Genomic DNA, 18,173 nt, shown 5'->3' with positions numbered 1-18,173 from the left:
CCGTATCATCCAGCCACAAATGGATTGGCTGAGAGGTTCGTGCAAACCTTTTAAGAAGGCAATAAAGGCTATGTACAATGACAACATTCCACTGCAGCATAAGGTGGACAATTTCCTGTTCGCCTACCGGAATGCGACACATGCAGTCACCAACCAGGCCCCGGCCATGATGTTCTTTAACCGAAGGTTAAGATCTCGCCTGGACTTGCTCAGACCAAACGTACGAAGAGATGTTGAGAGTAAGCAATTCCAGCACATCCATGAGAAGCCAACAAGGAGCTTCAATGTAGGGCAACCAGTCTTGGCCCGCGACTACCGAACAGAAAAATGGCAGCCAGGAAAGATATGCACACGGCAGGGCCCACTAATGTACACAGTGGATGTTGGGGAGAACATCATGAGATTGATATACCTATCAATTCATTCCATGAAAAGCGACGAGTTAAGATAGTAACTATAGATTTTTATTGGCTAAATAACAGAGCCCACCCTCGTGGGTGATCGGTTCCAACAAGGAAGAATACTAGCCAAGCGGTCACCTTTATACCTGGGCAAGCAGGCGGAGCCATGGGCGGAGTCAGCTGAGGTATGCCTAGGTATAACAGCGTGCGTGGCAAGAGGTAACCTTGTGTAGTGATAACAACAGTGTAAACAGTGATAACAACAGTGTAACAATAGTGAACGAATGTGAACGGTAACAGTGGTTTACCACAGAGATGCCATGCTGACCAGATCCTAGAGTCACAGGAACAAGTCAACCCCATGCCTCGCCCATACATACCTGGTGAGGAACCCTACGTACAGGTCGCATCTACCCCAGAAACAGTAGCATCGGAAGCTGATGACCCAACCGACGACAGGGTGCCAGAATCGCCTCCGCACCAAGAGCGAGACACTCGGGAAAGGCGCTATCCAGAAAGGATCAGAAAGCCTCCCCAAAGACTGAATATATAAATGGACTATTTTCAGCTAACGTTGTATATTAAAAGTGTTAATTGTAATTAGTTTGATATTTAATTGTTAAATGAGTGTTATGGTACTGTTAATCTAAAAGGGGAGGAATTGTAATGTATATACCTTTTAAGGGGGGAACTACTTTTTACAGCTCATGTATACTGTAGTACTGGCAGTGACCACACCTGTCTATAGCACTGAGTAGTAATCTGTACAGTTCAGTTCCAGAGTGAGCCATGTTGAGTAAACACCTGTTGTACCGTTCTCCTGCAGTCTGTGTCTTACTACTGACGGACACAACAGGGAGATACTGTACAGAGATGGTACTGTGCCCATGAGGAGACACTATGGACAGGACGGTGGCATAGTGGTTAGCACTGTTGCCTCACAGCGCCAGGGACCCGGGTTCGAATCCGGCCTCGGGTGACTGTCTGTGTGGAGTTTGCACATTCTCCCCGTGTTTGCGTGGGTTTCCTCCGGGTGCTCCGGTTTCCTCCCACAGTCCAAAGATGTGCGGGTTAGGTTGATTGGCTATGATAAATTGACCCTTAGTGTTAGGGGGATTAAATACGTGGGGTTACGGGGATAGGGTGGGATATGTGTTGTAGGGGTTACGGGGATCGGGTGGGATATGTGTCGGTGCAGGTTCGATGGGCCGAAATGGCCTCTATCTGCACTGTGGGGTTTCTATGATTTCTGTGATAATACTATACCCATTTTGAGATACTGTAGTCTGGTAACATTACAAACACTGGGAGATATTACTGTTGGTATAGGAGTGCATTCATTGAGCAGATGCCACCATACATGATGGTGTCAATAGTACTATGTCATGGAACCTTTTTTACTTCCATCTGAACAAGGCCTTGATTTAACATCTCATCCAAAGGACACAATGCAGCACTTCCTCAGTATTGCACTTAACTGTCAAACAAGACATGTTTCCAAGTCACGAAGTGGGGCATGAACCTTCGGACTCCGCTGAGAGCCTGCCAATTCTGCACATTTCAGGATAGCACCAGCTCACGCTGTACTATTTTTGGTTTTAAGTAGCACTGAATGTACTGGGATATCACAGCATGATCAGTACTCTACACTTTAGCTGGAGATGCTGCAATCCAGACAACACATGACGCTATAATAACTAATATTACAGTACGGACAGCCATTCCCATTTGATGATCTTACATTCTGGGTAGTAGCAAATACAGAAGCTATGGCAACCAGGATAGCGCTGTACTGCACAGTCTATTGGGAGATACTAAAGTTAGTCAACATTGTACTTTTATAAAAAAAATTAAAAAAAACGAATTCTCTGGATCTGGCTGTCGCTGGCAAGGCCGGCATTTATTGCCACCCCCAGTTGCTCTGTACAATGGGTGGTTTTCTAGGCCACTTCAGAGGGCAGTTAAGAGCAATGTTCCGCCTAAGGTGCGCAGCAAATTTAAAGGGCCCGCACAGAAAAAAAAAAATTAGAAGGCAGCATTGGTTAAGAGTCAACCACATTGGTGTGGTATGGAAGTCACATATAGGCCAGACCGGGTAAGGACGGCGAGTTTCCTTCCCCGAAGGGCATTGGTGAACCAGCTGTGGGTCTTTTTTTATTATGATGACGATCCGAGAGCTTTGTGGTCACTTTTACTGGTTTAAAAGCGGCAGCCATTTTTGGAGCACAACTTCCTCGAGAGCTACAAAGAGTTGCTGAGCTGTACACGGAGAGCCATTTGACCACTGAGCCAGCGCAGGCAGATGATCTTCAGCCTTCTGACCATCACCTTGCTGTTGGTGAGCCTTGACAACGGGGAACCTTCCTATGGGCACTTATTATGGGGGCTGCATTGGAGGGGTACGTCCTGCTGCTGAATCATCTGGAAAGGGCACTGAGACGCTGGGAGAGGGGGGGGCGGGCATGGCCAGACGGAGGAGGGCCAACAGACATCGCCACAGCAGACCTTACGCTGGCAGGGTTTTCCGACAGCAGTTTTCCTACATGAACATGCCGGAGAAGCAGTGTGTCAGAAGGCTGTGATTTGGAAAGGAGGTGGTGACTGAGCTGTGCCAGCTGCTTCAGCCAGATCTGCAGCCTCAGATAAGGTGCAGGACACCTCTGTCGGTGGCTGAGAAGATGCCTGCTGGCCTGAACTTCTACGCGAGCGGCTCTTCTCAGGCTGCGCGTCAGAGGCTGATCAGAAGTAGCTTCTAGGCCCCTCTCATGGAATGCTTGCTGCCACTCCAAGAACAGGAATGGAACCAGTCTGATACCCCCAAGCCTGTGAAGGGCAAGATGCATGTAAATGGAAGGCATGGCCATTGTAAATGAAGAAAGTGTTTCATTACACAAAACGTGGTTCCTTCAAAGATGAGAAAGCTATGGCAACAGAAAGCAAAACTAATACAATGACACATAACTGCCTCTCACACCCGGGAGACTGTCCAAAACATAAATCACATTCCGACCATCTTCCTTGGCCTTGATTCCACTGCGCCAACCAAAGCATCCAATGCCCCATCAGTGAGGCGTTCCGCCCTCTGCCTCACCCTTTCCATGTCTTGCTAGGCTGGTGCGCCACAAGTAGGCTCCCACCGCTTTGAAGGCCTACAAGGCAGTGAGTGTGTCTGGTGATGCCAATTGACCTGCCCCTTTAAGAGCTGGCCAGCGCCAGTGTGTCTCAGGGAAAGTGATTATTGACAGCACCCTCGCTGCGCCCCGCGGCCGCGAAATTGAGTTGCACCGCCGGGTTAGCGCCTTAAGAGTAGCGTGCAGCGCCTGATTTAGCGCCGCAATCACCTTTAGGGGCGCTGCAACCCAATATCGCGCTAGGTGGCGCTAAATTGCGCCTGCCACTAAACTTTGCGCATCGCCAGAACTAGCGCCCCAAACGCGGCTATACCGAATTTCTAGGCCTATACCTCTATTCATGAAGCCAAGGATCCCATAAGCCTTTTTAACTGCTTTCTCAGCCTGCCCTGCCACCTTCAACGATTTGTGCACATATACCCCCAGGTCCCTCTGTTCGTGCACCCCCTTTAGGATTGTACCCTTTAGTTTATATTTCCTTTCCTCATTCTTTCTACCAAAATGTATCACTTCCCACTTTTCTGCGTTAAATTTCATCTGCCACATGTTCGCCCATTCCACCAGCCTATCTGTGTCCTCTTGAAGTCTATCACTATCCTCTTCACTGTTCACTATACTTCCAAGTTTTGTGTCATCTGCAAATTTTGAAATTGTGCCCTGTACACCCACATCCAAGTCATTAATATATATCAAGAAAAGCAGTGGTCCTAGAAACCGACCCCTGGGTAATACCACTGTATACCTTCCCCCAGTCCGAAAAACAACTGTTCACCACTACTCTCTGTTTCCTGTCACGTAGCCAATTTCGTATCCATGCTGCCCCTGACACTTTTATTCCATGGGCTTCAACTTTGCTGACAAGCCTATTATGTGGCACTTTGTCGAACGCCTTTTGGAAGTCCATGTACACCATGTCAACCGCACTGCCCTCATCAACCCTCTCTGTTACCTCACCAAAATACTCGATCAAGTTAGTTAAACACTATGTCCGGAGGCACAAAAATCAAGAGCCCATTGTGACTTGTTATAGGTACTGCATTTCATATTTTACAATATCTGTAACCCTTCTAGAATAATTTTTTTTAAGCATCAAGGCTGAATTATATTATAATTCAAAATGCACCCAAAAAAGGGAGGGGGAGAAATGTCCAACCCACTGTCTCGGGAAATCCCCCTTGCATTTTCTGCGCACACATTTCCCCTTCAAAATTTGTTTTAATCCACCACCATAAAAAATGCATTTTTGAGGACTTCACTTCCCTGCAGTACAAGTGATGAATATCCTCGCAGGGACTTTGCTTGGGGATTCTCCCGCGCGCCCACTGTCGCCCCAGCAAAAGATCAGTGGAAACCTCGTTTGCGCATCTAGCCAAGATTTCTGACAAGGTTACAGTGGCCGAGTGGGAGAATCCCCGCAGAAATTCCCAGGGATTGGGTATATCTGCAGCGTGAGATGCAATAAGCCTTGATTCTTGCCTATGATGCGAAAACCATCTTTTTACATTTTACTTTTCATGGGCAGGGTGGGGGGCGGGGGAGGAAATGTGAAACACTGCTGAAAATCCTTGAATTCTATTGAATAAAACAGTAAAGCAGTGGCCCTGGTCACAAGCTTGTATTCAGGGCTGTTTTTAATTTAATAGTTGATCTTTGAATTGTCAGTTTTTTTTGAGCTTTAGGGCGATTTGACGTTAACACTATGCTGTGTGACCAGATGATTATCACCATTAATAATCATACCTTACTCTGGATGTTTGGTGAGTGCTTTAACAATGGAAGATTCACAACAGAAGCTTCATTAGTCACTACTCCCTCCTGACAAAGCCTAGCCCATCTTTGGCTCTCTATTGCCAAGACCCCTTTCAACCTGGCTAGCTCAATCCATGAACCTTTTATATCTTCTTTTGAAGCCTTGGTGCTGAACTTTGTCAAATACCTTCTGAAAATCTAAGGGCATTATTACCGGATATCCAAAATCCACTGATATTGTTAACCCCTCAAACAATTTCAGTGGACTTGAGGCTTCACATGACAAGAAGTAGCTTGGACATAATGCAGTGCAGATTCACCAGAATTATACCAGGGCATTAAAGGGTTAAATTGAGATTCCATAAACTTGGTTTGTATTCTGTTGAGTTTAGCAGGCAAGTGTCGCACCTCCTGACTCTCCAAAGCCTTTCCACCATCTACAATGCACAAGTAAGGAGTGTGATGGAATACTCTCCACTTGCCTGGATGAGTGCAGCTCCAACAACACTCAAGAAGCTCGACACCATCCAGGACAAAGCAGCCCGCTTGATTGGCACCCCATCCACCACCTTAAACATTCACTCTCTCCACCACCGGCGCACCGTGGCTGCAGTGTGTACCATCTACAAGATGCACTGCAGCAACTCACCAAGGCTTCTTCAGCAGCACCTCCCAAACCCGTGACCTCTTCCACCTAGAAGGACAAGGGCAGCAGACGCATGGGAACACCATCACCTCCAAGTTCCCCTCCAAGTCACACACCATCCTGACTTAGAAGTATATCGCTGATCCTTCATCGTCGCTGGGTCAAAATCTGGAACCCCCTCCCTAACAGCACTGTGGGAGTACCTTCACCACACGGACTGCAGCGGTTCAAGAAGGCGGCTCACCGTCACCTTCTCGAGGGTAATTAGGGATGGGCAATAAATGCTGGCCTTGCCAGCGACGCCCACATCCCATAAACGAATTTTTAAAAAAAGGTTGAGGGCTGTTCTGATAGAAATGTTTCAAATAGTAAAGGGAATCGATAGGGCAGATACACAGAACTATTTCCTCTGGTGGGGAATCCAGAACAAGGGGGTATAATCTTAAAATTAGAGATAGACCATTCAGGAGTGAAATCAAGAAGCATTTTATTGCACACAAAGGGCAGTGGAAATCTGGAACTTGCTCCCCCAAGACGCTGTGGATATTGAGTCATGAAGATTTCAATTGACCGAGACCGATAGATTTTTGTTAGGTAAGGGTGTCAAGTGATATGGAGCAAAGTTGGGTCAATGGAATTGAGGTACAGATCAGCCATGATCTAATTGAATGGCAGTACAGACGCGAGGGGTTGAATGGTCTACTCCTGATCCTACGTTCCAGTGTAAAATTTTCTATGCAGCAAAAAAGGATTTTCCAAATACAAAGCTTGCTTTATTTGAGTACATTATGGCGGGGGCATGTTTTGTACAGGCACTGCAAGGATCTGGCCATTTTACATAGGATTACATAGGATATACGGCACAGAAACAGGCCATTCGGCCCAACCAGTCCATGCCGGCGTTTATGCTCCACACGGGCCTCCTCCCGTCTTTCCTCATCTAAATCTATCAGCGTAACCCTCTATTCCCTTTTCCCTCATGTTTGTCCAGCCTTCCCTTAAATGCATCTATACTATTCGCTTCAACCACTCCCGGTGGTAACGAGTTCCACATTCTCACCACTCTCTGGGTAAAGAAGTTTCTTCTGAATTCCCTATTTGATTTCTTGGTGACTATCTTATATTGATGGCCTCTAGTTATGCTCTTCCCCACAAGTGGAAACATTCTCTCAGTATCCACTCTATCAAAACCTTTCATAATTTTAAAGACCTCTATTAGGTCACCCCTCAGCCTTCTTTTTTCAAGAGAAAAGAGACCCAGCCTGTTCATCCTTTCCTGATGTGTATACCTTCGCATTTCTGGTATCATCCTTGTAAATTTGGAGGGCATTATCCCGTAATATCATTGCTTTAAACTGGAGGCACTGACCTTATTGAGAGATCTGGTCAGGAAGGAGTTACTGAGTCCAACAGAGTTGAGAATAAGAATTACCAACAAATATCATTAACCTAGGGTGCTCAATTATGGTTTCTTCAGCTGTGCAGATTAATGATGAGTTATAAGATCATTCGTATCACTGCTGATTGCAAGAAATATAATTACATAATGAAGGATGGATCATTATGCAAAGTGCAACAGGAGGAAAATAATTGCTCTGTTATCTGTGGCTGCATTTTGACCACATCCCATAAAACGCTCCCGACCACTGTTCCCAGAACAGATGTGAGCACAGTGTTCGAGGGGCAGCAGCAACATTCAGAGTATCAACCTTGAAAGTACCGACATGGGCGATAAGCGCGCAGTACATGACTCAGCTGCAAATTGTGCTTGGCATTGTTGGTCCTAACTTGGTGAAATGTCGGAAAAAGTGACCTTTACATACAAGCTGTAGCAGCACTGGGGGTACAGACCAAAAATAACCAACTAGACAGATGGATGTACAAGAAACTTTTTTTTATCCGGCACCGACGGGGCTGGTGTGGTGCCGGTTTATCAAAAAGTCCGGATTACAGGGAGGTATAGCTAAAGGGTACGAGAGCCCCGTACACGGCCACAGATCCAGGCTTCCCTGTTGCATAGCAACAGGTGCAGGAACCCCGGCCACAGACCAAGCATCCCTGTTGCATAGCAACAGGTGCAGGAACCCTGGTTACAGGGCCGCAGATCCAGGAACGGCCACTAATATGAAGTAAAACTTACCTGAACCTACTCCTGAATTTTGCCGGTTAACAGAGATTTCCAGTTATTTAGGTGCCAGTAAATCGAGAGTTTCCTGTAATGAGTAATCCTCAATACCAACAGATGGTTACTATAATGCCACCAAACTCATCTTAATAGGAATTGCTGGACGCAATAAGACCACGGTCTTATCTAGTTCGCCTTCTACCACACTGATACGACGACAATGGAGTGGTTGACTAATCCTAGCAATCAATCTCCATCAATTAGTCTACAACAGAGCCTAACATTGGGAATCTGTTCCTCCCAAGCATGCTACACTCACCACGTGTCATGCTCATATATACTGTATCTCAAAATGCTATTTTCTGAAAGAAATCTATCTCATTTGAATGAATGGGTTCGGCTAGTCATAGCCACACTTATGGACAACACAATATCAACACATCATTGCTGCCTTTATTTCCAACATTACAACAGTGACTCCACTTCAAAAGTACTTCATTGGTTGTAAAGTGCTTTGGGACACCTGGTGGCTGTGAAAGGCGCTATATAAATGCAAGTCTTTCTTTCTTATTTCATGGTCACTCTGTTCTTCCAGAGTATATGCAAATACATAATTTTTTTTAAAAAGCAGGCACTTCACTAGAAAAAGAACCATGAGATAAACACAACGGAGGTTGTTGGCCATGGGGTCTACAGAACAGAGGCTGCCAGGAATAAGACAAAGAGAACAGAATGGAGGCCATCGGTCATGGGATAAATAGGACTCACAGCCGCCAGCAGTGGGATAATTAGAACTGAGGCTGCCAGATACTAGCAGCAACTCACGCTAAACCCAAGTCCTTAATACTTTCAAATGCATTCTGTAAATGGGTTGATGACTATGTTAAAATAGCGCAGGCAGAATTTAACGCAAAAAGTGGTGTGCTAAATGTAGTGATTGGAAAGAACTTGTATTTAAATAGCGCCTGATCACATCCTCATGGTACCCGCAGAGAGGACATTAAACCACAGTATTTTTATTTAAGTGTAAGCTGTGGCTCAGTGGGTAGCGCACTCTCGCCTCTGAATCAAAAGGTTTTTGTGGGTTCAAGTCCCACTCCAGCGACTTGAGCACAAAATCTAAGCTGACGCTCCAGTGCAGTGCTGTCTTTAGAACAGACATTAAACCAAGGCCCAGTCTGCCCCCACCCCCCCGGATGGATGTAAACATAAGAAATAGAAGCAGGAATAGGCCACTTGGCCCCTCGAGCCTGCTCCGACATTCAATAAGATCATGGCTGATCTTGGGCTCAAAGCCACTTCCCTGCCTGCTCCCCATAACCCTTCATTCCCTTATCTTGCAAAAATCTGTCTATCTCTACCTTAAACGTATTTAATGACCCAGCCTCCACAGCTCTCTGGGGCAGAGAATTCCACAGATTTACGACCCTCTGAGAAGAAATTCTTCCTCATCTCAGTTCTAAAAGGGCAACCCTTTATTCTAAAACTATGTCCCCGAGTTCTAGATTTCCCCACAAGGGGAAACAACCTCTCTGCATCTACCTTGTCGTGCCCCCTCAGTATGTTTCAATAAGATCACCTCTCATTCTTCTAAACTCCAATGAGTATAGGCCCAACCTGCTCAACCTTTCTTCATAAGACAACCCCTTCATCTCTGGAATTAACCTAGTGAATCGTCTCTGAACTGCCTACCATGGCACTATTTTAAAGAGCCAGGGGAGTTCTCCCCGGTGGCCTGGTCAATATTTATCGCTCAACCAACATCACTAAAACAGGGTGGTATCTGGTCGTTATCACCTTGCTGTTTGTGGGAGCTTGCTGTGCGCAAATTTGATGCCGTGTCTTATGTTCATTAATAAATAGACATTCTTATTATGAACACAGCTAGCTTTTGCTAGTTACTTTATTGAGCCCATGTGGACTAGGTACAGTATCTGTGGAGGCTTCCATCTTGACTGCTGCATTGTGGGTAGCCTAGTGCCTCATGGGTAATGTAGTCTTAATATATATACAGCTGGGTAGTGTAGTCTTATATACAGCTCTACACAGCTCTACGACTCCACCTAGTGGCCACTATAGAATGACATGTTATTGATCATTACATCCCCCTTTCTTTGAGGTTTAACAAAATCAATATCAATCAACTTTCAAGAAAACAATAAAGATAATATCAGTAACACTTTTGTTAGTGCTCTATAAACATAAACATTTTCAAAACAGTCAACACATTTTCAAAGCTTTACATTGTACTCAAAGATTAAGTCTATCAGGCTCTTTTACTTCACGTGTGGATCTTCTCAACACAGGTAAGTCTGATGTGTCTTCATGAGATTGTTCTGGCGGTGAATGACAAGATGCAGTTGCGGCATTGTCATCAATCTGGTCTTGAATAGTCTCTTGTGTTTTTAGGAGGGAACGGCGGTTCCTCCTGAGAATCTGTCCTTCCTCAGTTCTAACAGTGTATGACCTTGGTCCTACTTCCTCAAGAACTGTAGCTTTCCTGTTCCATGCATCTGGATCCTCAATCCTGACAACATCATCCCTTGTCAATGGTTTTAGAGTTTTGGATGACTTGTCATAGTATGATTTCTGTTTCAGCTTTAACAGTTGAAGTCTCTGTCTCAGTTCCTCACTTTGCTGTTCTTTTGCACAGCAGGGTAGCGTGGTGCGCAACTTGCGACCCATTAGTAGTTCAGCAGGTGAAGAACCACAGTCTAAAGGTGAGGCTCGGTGGGCGAGATAAGGATCAGACTTGCTTTCTGTCGCTTTCTTCAGTAGCTGCTTGAGAACTTGAACACCTTTCTCTGCCTTACCATTTGACTGAGCATACAAAGGACTGGATGTGATGTGCTGAAAGTCATAATGTGCTGCAAACTGTTGCCACTCCTTACAGTTGAAGCACGGACTATTGTCGCTAACGGCAATCCTGGGAATTCCATGTCTGGCAAAGATGGATTTCACATGCATTATGACACTGCTTGCTGTGGTGCTTGAGAGCAGCGCCATCTCAGGATAGTTAGACTAGTAGTCAATCACTATTAGATAGTCTTTATCATTTAAATGAAAAAGGTCCATACCAACCTTTTGCCATGGTGCTGTTGGTATGTCAGCTACTATCATTGGTTCCTTTGCTTGTTTGTTCTGGTTGGGTCAAAGAAGGTGAGTACAGGTGTGGTTGTCAGCACTGTTTTGAGGTTTATCCACTCTTGTTCATGTCTTTCTGTCCATGCGAACTCATTTGTTTTATGTAGCAGGTCTCGCAGACAGGCTGTCTTGGCTGACAAGTTAGGAATGAACTTTCCAATGAAGTTTATCATCCCCATGATGCGTAGCACTCCTTTTTTGTCAGTGGGTCGGGGCATTTTGAGTATGGCGTTTACTTTTTCCATATCTGGCTCTATTCCTTTACCAGATAGATTATCTCCTAGGAAAGTGACTTCCTGGATGCCAAACTGACACTTGGCTTTGTTGAGCTTCAGTCCATTCCGGCGTATGCTCTGTAGCACTTTAGTCAGTCTCTCATTGTGTTCTTTCAGTGTGGAGCCCCAGATGATGATGTCATCAACATAGACCCGAACTCCTTCCAGACCTTCAATTATGTGTTCCATCGCTCTATGAAAGATTTCAGATGCAGATATTATCCCAAAAGGCATTCTGAGGAAACAATACCTGCCAAATGGTGTGTTGAAGGTACAGTATTTGGTGCTCTCTTCATCCAGTTTTAGTTGCCAAAATCCTTGTGAGGCATCGAGCTTTGTAAAGTATCTGGCACCTGACATTTCACTGGTGATTTCTTCTCGCTTGGGAATCTGGTAGTGTTCACGTTTTATGTTTGCATTTAAGTCCTTTGGATCCATGCATATTCTTAGATCATTGTTCTTTTTCTTTACACATACCATGGAGTTAACCCAGTCTGTTGGCTCTTCGACTTTCCTGATGACTCCTAGTGTGGTCATTCTGTCCAGTTCATTCTTGAGCCGGTCACGCAGAGGTGTTGGAACTCTTCGTGGAGCATGTACCACTGGCTGAGCATCCTCCTTTAGCTGGATCTTGTACGTGAATGGTAGAACTCCAAATCCTTTGAACACATCCTGGAAATTATTCACTACAGAATCCACTGAGTCATCTGGTCTGCTTATGGCACAGTTTATATGGTAGACTCTTTTGACCAGTTCTAAGTCCTCACAAGCTTTGTCACCCAGTAGTGAATCAAGCCTTTCAGCCACAACAGAAAACATGAGATGATGCACTTTGTCTTTGACTGTCACTTTAAGTCTGCATACACCTAAGCTATCTATTTTCTGTCCATTATAATCCTTCAGTAGTACTGACTTTTTCTGTATTTTTGGCTTTTCTTTCATATTGTTAATGTCACTCATACTGATTAAGCTTGCTTTTGCCCCAGTGTCTAGTTTCAAGGTAACTAATGCTCCATTTACCTGCAGTGGGATCATCCATTTGTCCTCTTTTACTGCATTAACTTTATGTTCAGCATTGTCCATTTCTGAGGGCTGCACATTTTCTGTATCCTTTTTGATATTGTCACATGACACCATTCCTACAAAAAATGTCTCACTTAAATCAGTGTCCTCAATTACATTAACTCGTTGCCCTTTCTTAGTTTGTACTTTTGAAAAGCATTGTTTGGCAAAGTGATTCTTTCCATTACACTTTGTGCACATTTTTCCAAATGCTGGGCATTGTCTTAACTGGTGTTTGTAACCACAGCGTATACAATTTAAAAATTTCATCCTCCGATTTGCTTTTCATTTCTGTTCTGCCCATGTTTCTTCCCCTTATAGGACACAGCACCGACAGCAGCATTATCACTCATTACAATCGCATCATCATTGATTTCACTGAAAGTCTTCGCGTGCTTTCGAGCTAGCTCGCTGGCTTGGCATATTTTCACTGCATTTTCCAAATTTAGTTTGGTTTCTCTCAACAGACGTTCCCTGATTTTTTTATCATGAATACCAAACACAATCTGGTCACGAATCATGGATGATTTCAGCTCAGAGAAATTACATGTCTGTGCTTTCAGTTTCAGATCAGTTATAAAGCTATCAAAAGTCTCATTTTGTTGCTGTGTCCGAGAACAGAAGGTGTATCTTTCATATGTCTCATTCCTTTTGGGAGAGCAATGTGCATCAAAATTTTTTAGCACATCTTCTAATTTTTCTCTGTTCTCAACTGGATTAAATACAAATGTATTAAATACCTCTATCGCCTGTGGGCCTGCCACCGTAAGCAGCAACGCTATCTTCCTTGCGTCTGGCTTCGTACCGAATCCGATGGCTGCAATGTAGATTTCGAATTGTTGTTTAAAGGTCTGCCAATTGTAGTCGATTTTTTCTGTGAGTTTCAAACGCTCTAGTGGCTTCAAATTCTCCATGTCGCTTTTCACAATTTTCAGCAGATCTTCACCACTCTGGTACCATCTTATGTTCATTAATAAATAGACATTCTTATTATGAACACAGCTAGCTTTTGCTAGTTACTTTATTGAGCCCATGTGGACTAGGTACAGTATCTGTGGAGGCTTCCATCTTGACTGCTGCATTGTGGGTAGCCTAGTGCCTCATGGGTGATGTAGTCTTAATATATATACAGCTGGGTAGTGTAGTCTTATGTACAGCTCTACGGCTCCGCCTAGTGTCCACTATAGAATGACATGTTATTGATCATTACACCGTGGTTCCTACATTACAACAATGACTACACTCCAAAAATACTTCATTGGCTGTAAAGCGCTTTGGGACGTCCTGAGGTCATGAAAGGCGCTATATAAATGCAATTGTTTTTTAACTACTCTATTGGGTTTCATTCTTACCCCATTTCCACTAGTTAGGTGTTTCCAAAGTCCTACTTAATCATGTGTTCTGAATAGTGTGGCACACTGCAGTGCAGTAATTGTATGTTATCGGATACCTCATTAAACAGTATAACCAACTGGTTAAAGGTGCAGATAAAATAGTTACTTCAGCACCTGTCACAACTAATAATTTCTATGGTAAAGTCATTTACTCTCTCGCACATTCATTCAGCCTTCTTTAAAGGTTTGATTTAGGTATTTACCCTGTGATATAATTTCAAATTCACAAAGAAAAATCAGAAAATGAATTTACTTTTGCATAATTAGCAAAATTGAAAGCTTTCATAATTTTTTTTTAACAACCTGGCTTCCTTTTAAATCTGCTCAGATTGTTTCCCAGCTGAATTACCTAGAAGCGAAAGCTTTACCGTTCTGGCTTTCTTCTCCGCATCTTCCCGTAGTTTCTTTTCCAGTTCCTTTGACCTCTTGGCTAGCTCCTTGTCCTCTGCGCTCGCTCCGCTCCCCACCTGCGAATCGTCTGTAACTTCCAGTAGCAGTAGCAGATGGAAATCCTTCAGATGGAAAAAAAAAAGAAAGCTATTTTTGCTGGCGAGTGGTTTGGGCTGAGCTTGGCCGCCTGTGCAGGGACTCCAGCTTGTTCCACGCTAGTCACTTTATGTCCAAGCATGCACGCACTGCTATCAGAGCTTTCCTCTTTGCTCTTCTGACCTAATCATCCTTCCTCTAACCTAATCTCTTAGTTGGGATTATAGAGTTTGATCAACCACCTGAACAGAGAAATCCAATTCAAACCAAGGACGCAGAAAGGTCGTAAGAACATAAGAATTAGGAGCAGGAATAGGCCCCTTGGCCCCTCGAGCCTGCTCTGCCATTTAGTAAGATCATGGCTGATCTTGGGCTCAAAGCCACTTCCCTGCCCGCTCCACATAACCCTTCACTCGCTTATCTTGCAAAAATTTGTCTATCTCCACTTTAAATGTATTTAATGACCCAGCCTCCACGGCTCTCTGGGGCAGAGAATTCCACAGATTTACGACCCTCTGAGAGAAGAAATTCCTCCTCATCTCAGTTCTAAAAGGGCGACCCTTTATTCTGAAACTGTGCCCCCGAGTTCTAGATTTCCCCATGAGGGGAAACATCCTCTCTGCATCTACCCTGTCGAGCCCCCTCAGTATCTTGTACGTTTCAATAAGATCCCCTCTCATTCTTCTAAATTCCAATGAGTATTGGCCCAACCTGCTCGACCTTTCTTCATAAGTCAAACTCCTCATCTCTGGAATTAACTGAGTGAATCGTCTCTGAACTGCCTCCAATGCAAGTATATCCTTCCTTAAATAAGGAGAATTGGACGTGTGATGTGGTCAGACTTTCAAATTCACGCTGAACAAAAAATAATTCACAAGATGATTATGGATGGGGAAGGCCATTTGGCCCACCTTAATCCATCCATTTGGAACTATTCTAAATCCCCCCTCCCCAAGTGAGAAGTGATTCCAGAATTTTGCCTCCACTAGTCTATCTGGGAATCTTTGCCATATATTGGTGACTCTTTTTTGTGTGAAGAACCTCCTGATATCGGTTCTAAAATGACCTTGGATTGGTTTGAACCTGTGGCCCCTTCTGCAGGTTAATTTAAATTAATTATTCCAGACATACCCTTTCCATACCATTTACTATCCTATGCTCCTCTGTAAGGTCACCGCTCAGGCGTCTCATCTAAGCTGAAAAGCCCAAGCTTCTCCAGTTGTTCCTCATACCTCCGAGCTCTTGGCAAAAAGAATTGGGCTCGTGGCTCATCTCCTCACTGTCTCCCCAACTTCAATGTTTCCCTTATTTCCTGTCGACCAGCACTGGAGGCAGTATTCAAGGTGCAGTCTGACCACAGCACTGCCTTCTCTGACTTGTATTGCACTGTTGTCGCTATGTCGTTCAACATCCTATTGGCATTGTTGATTGTAGCTCCGCCTTGACTGGACGTGATTATGGTTGAGCCTACTAAGACTCCTAGGTCTCTCTCCGCCTCATCCTTGGCTATTTCAACATCACTCATGGAGTATGTGTGCTTCCCAATTTTCCTTCCTGTGTGAAGCACTTTAGCCTTTTCAGTATTAAATTTCATCTGCCATTGTTCTGCTCACTTACATATTTTGTCCAACTCGTTCTGTAATTCCTGAGCTACCTCTTTCAATTCCATTGCCCGCTTCTAGTTTGGTATCATTTCCAAAGTTAGCCAGCTTGCATTAAGTTTCTGAATCCAGATCATTTATGTAAATGAGAAACAATAGTGATTTATTCTTTCTCCCACCCCACCCCCATTCCCACTCGCCCTTCCCCCCACAACCCTGAGATAACTCCAGCAAAGACTCATAGGCCTAGAAATTCAGTATAGCCACTTTTGGGGCGGTAAAGTCGGGCGGCCGCTAAAGTTTGCGCCCGGCGCAAAGTCACGCCCCCTTCGCCGATATTCAGTCGCAATGCCCCAAGAGGTTGCTGCTGCGCTAAAACAGGCGATGCACGACTATCTTTAGGCGCTAAGCCGGCGGTGCTGAGCGATACCACCGAGGCCGGGCGCAGCGCAGGTGCGGTGAGTTTTTGATTGACGGCAGACACTCTGGCGCCGGTCAGCTCTTAAAGGGGGAGGGTCGATTTGTTTGCCTGCCACGCCCTGCACACTGCAGCCCTCAACCTAGGCCTGACCACTTCAGCTTCACCTGTACAACGTCCAGGACTATGGAGAAGGCCAGGGAGAGAGTGCAGCGCTTCAGCGACGGTGACCTGAGGGTGCTGGTTGGCGGAGTGGAGCGCAGGCGCCATGTTTTGTACCCAGAAGGTGGCAAGAGGCCGCTGCCCAGCGCCTACCGGAAAGCCTGGAGGGAGGTGTCCAACAGGGTCTCTTCCAACAGCGTGGTTGCCAGGACTGCTGTGCAATGCCGGAAGAAGTTCAACGACCTCACTCGGGTTGTCAGGGTGAGTACCCTTTCCAGTGTCCTCCTCATCCTTGCATGTGCACCTCACATTATGGGCAAAGGGACCTGAAAGCCCTAATGGCCAGCCCTCATCCAGCAGCTATGGGACTGGCATGAAAATCACTTGCACATTCAGCACTTTACACACTGTCCAAGCTATTCGACCATGGGAGGCAGTGCAGACAAGATCAGGGCTACACACTGTCCAAGCTATTCGACCATGGGAGGCAGTGCAGACAAGATCAGGGCTACACACTGTACCAGCTATTCGACCATGGGAGGCAGTGCAGACAAGATCAGGGCTACACACTGTACTTAGAGGCCGTCCTTTCTCTTGCAGGCCAAGGTTGCGCACAACCGGCGCAACCAAACTGAGACCGGGGGAGGCCGTCCTGACATCAAAGAGCTCTCCGACCTCGACCAGCATGTGGAGCGCATTATGGGAGGCCGGCTGATTGGCCCCGTCGCCACTGGAGATGCCGACCCTGTTCTGGGCACCAATGGTAAGGGCATGACCTTTTGGACCTCTCTCGTTCCACTTGCGCATCAGATCAGCATCCTTTGCCACTGTCCGACCAATGCGGTGAATGGCACCACTCATGCCTCCCTCGCTGCCGCCCTGTCCTCACTCTAAAGCTACTCTTGTGCCTTCCTGCTTTCAGATGGTGACTCGCCAGGTGAGGAGGCGGGCCCTCAAGCTGCTACTGTCAGCCCTTCGGAAGACGAGGAGGAGGAAGAGGAAGCCGGCCCATCAGTGCCACCCTCAGCCGCGCCAGCCTATGCCGATGTAGGGGACACGTCTTCCCTGGAGGGGAGCCGGGGGGAAGGGTCGGAGGAGAGTGAAGCTCCGGGGCCCAGTGGCCTGCAGCAACGCGGGAGGGGTGGGGAAGCTCGGCGGACTTCTCCCCAGAGGGTGAGTGCGGCCTCCAGTCCTGCGACGGTCAGCGCAGAGGAGGTGCGCCTCCTAGAGGAAATGGCCGTCCAGGCTGAGCGCAGGCACACTGAGCTCATGGCTGCAGTGGCACGGATGCCTGACTCCATAGAGTCACTGGCAAGGAGTGTGCAGGAATTCGGGTCAGCACAGGCCAGGAGTCTGCAACAATTCAGTGCAGCACAGGCCAGGAGTCTGGAACAATTCAATGCAGCACAGGCCAGGAGTGTGCAGGACATCAATGCAGCACAGGCCAGGAGTCTGCAGGACATCGCGGCAGCACAGGCCACGAGTCTGCAGGACTTCACGGCAGCACAGTCGGCTTCTAGCCAAGTGCTCAGTCGTGCCGTCCATTCACTGGCTGGTGTATTGCGGACACAGACCAGGG

At 46.0% G+C, this 18,173-nt stretch overlaps 1 pseudogene; it reads right to left on the bottom strand.

The window, feature by feature from the left end:
- LOC147105065 (guanine nucleotide-binding protein G(t) subunit alpha-2-like) overlaps positions 1-15,604 on the bottom strand; it is a 98,199-nt pseudogene extending 82,595 nt beyond the window's left edge.
- Positions 15,605-18,173: the final 2,569 nt, after the last annotated feature.

Source organism: Somniosus microcephalus, chromosome 18, assembly GCF_052327205.1.
Source record: "Somniosus microcephalus isolate GS21.2 chromosome 18, FLI_Smic_1.0, whole genome shotgun sequence".
Taxonomy (NCBI): domain Eukaryota; kingdom Metazoa; phylum Chordata; class Chondrichthyes; order Squaliformes; family Somniosidae; genus Somniosus; species Somniosus microcephalus.
Note: the sequence above shows the minus strand (reverse complement) of the source record. Positions and strands in the feature narration are given on the sequence as shown.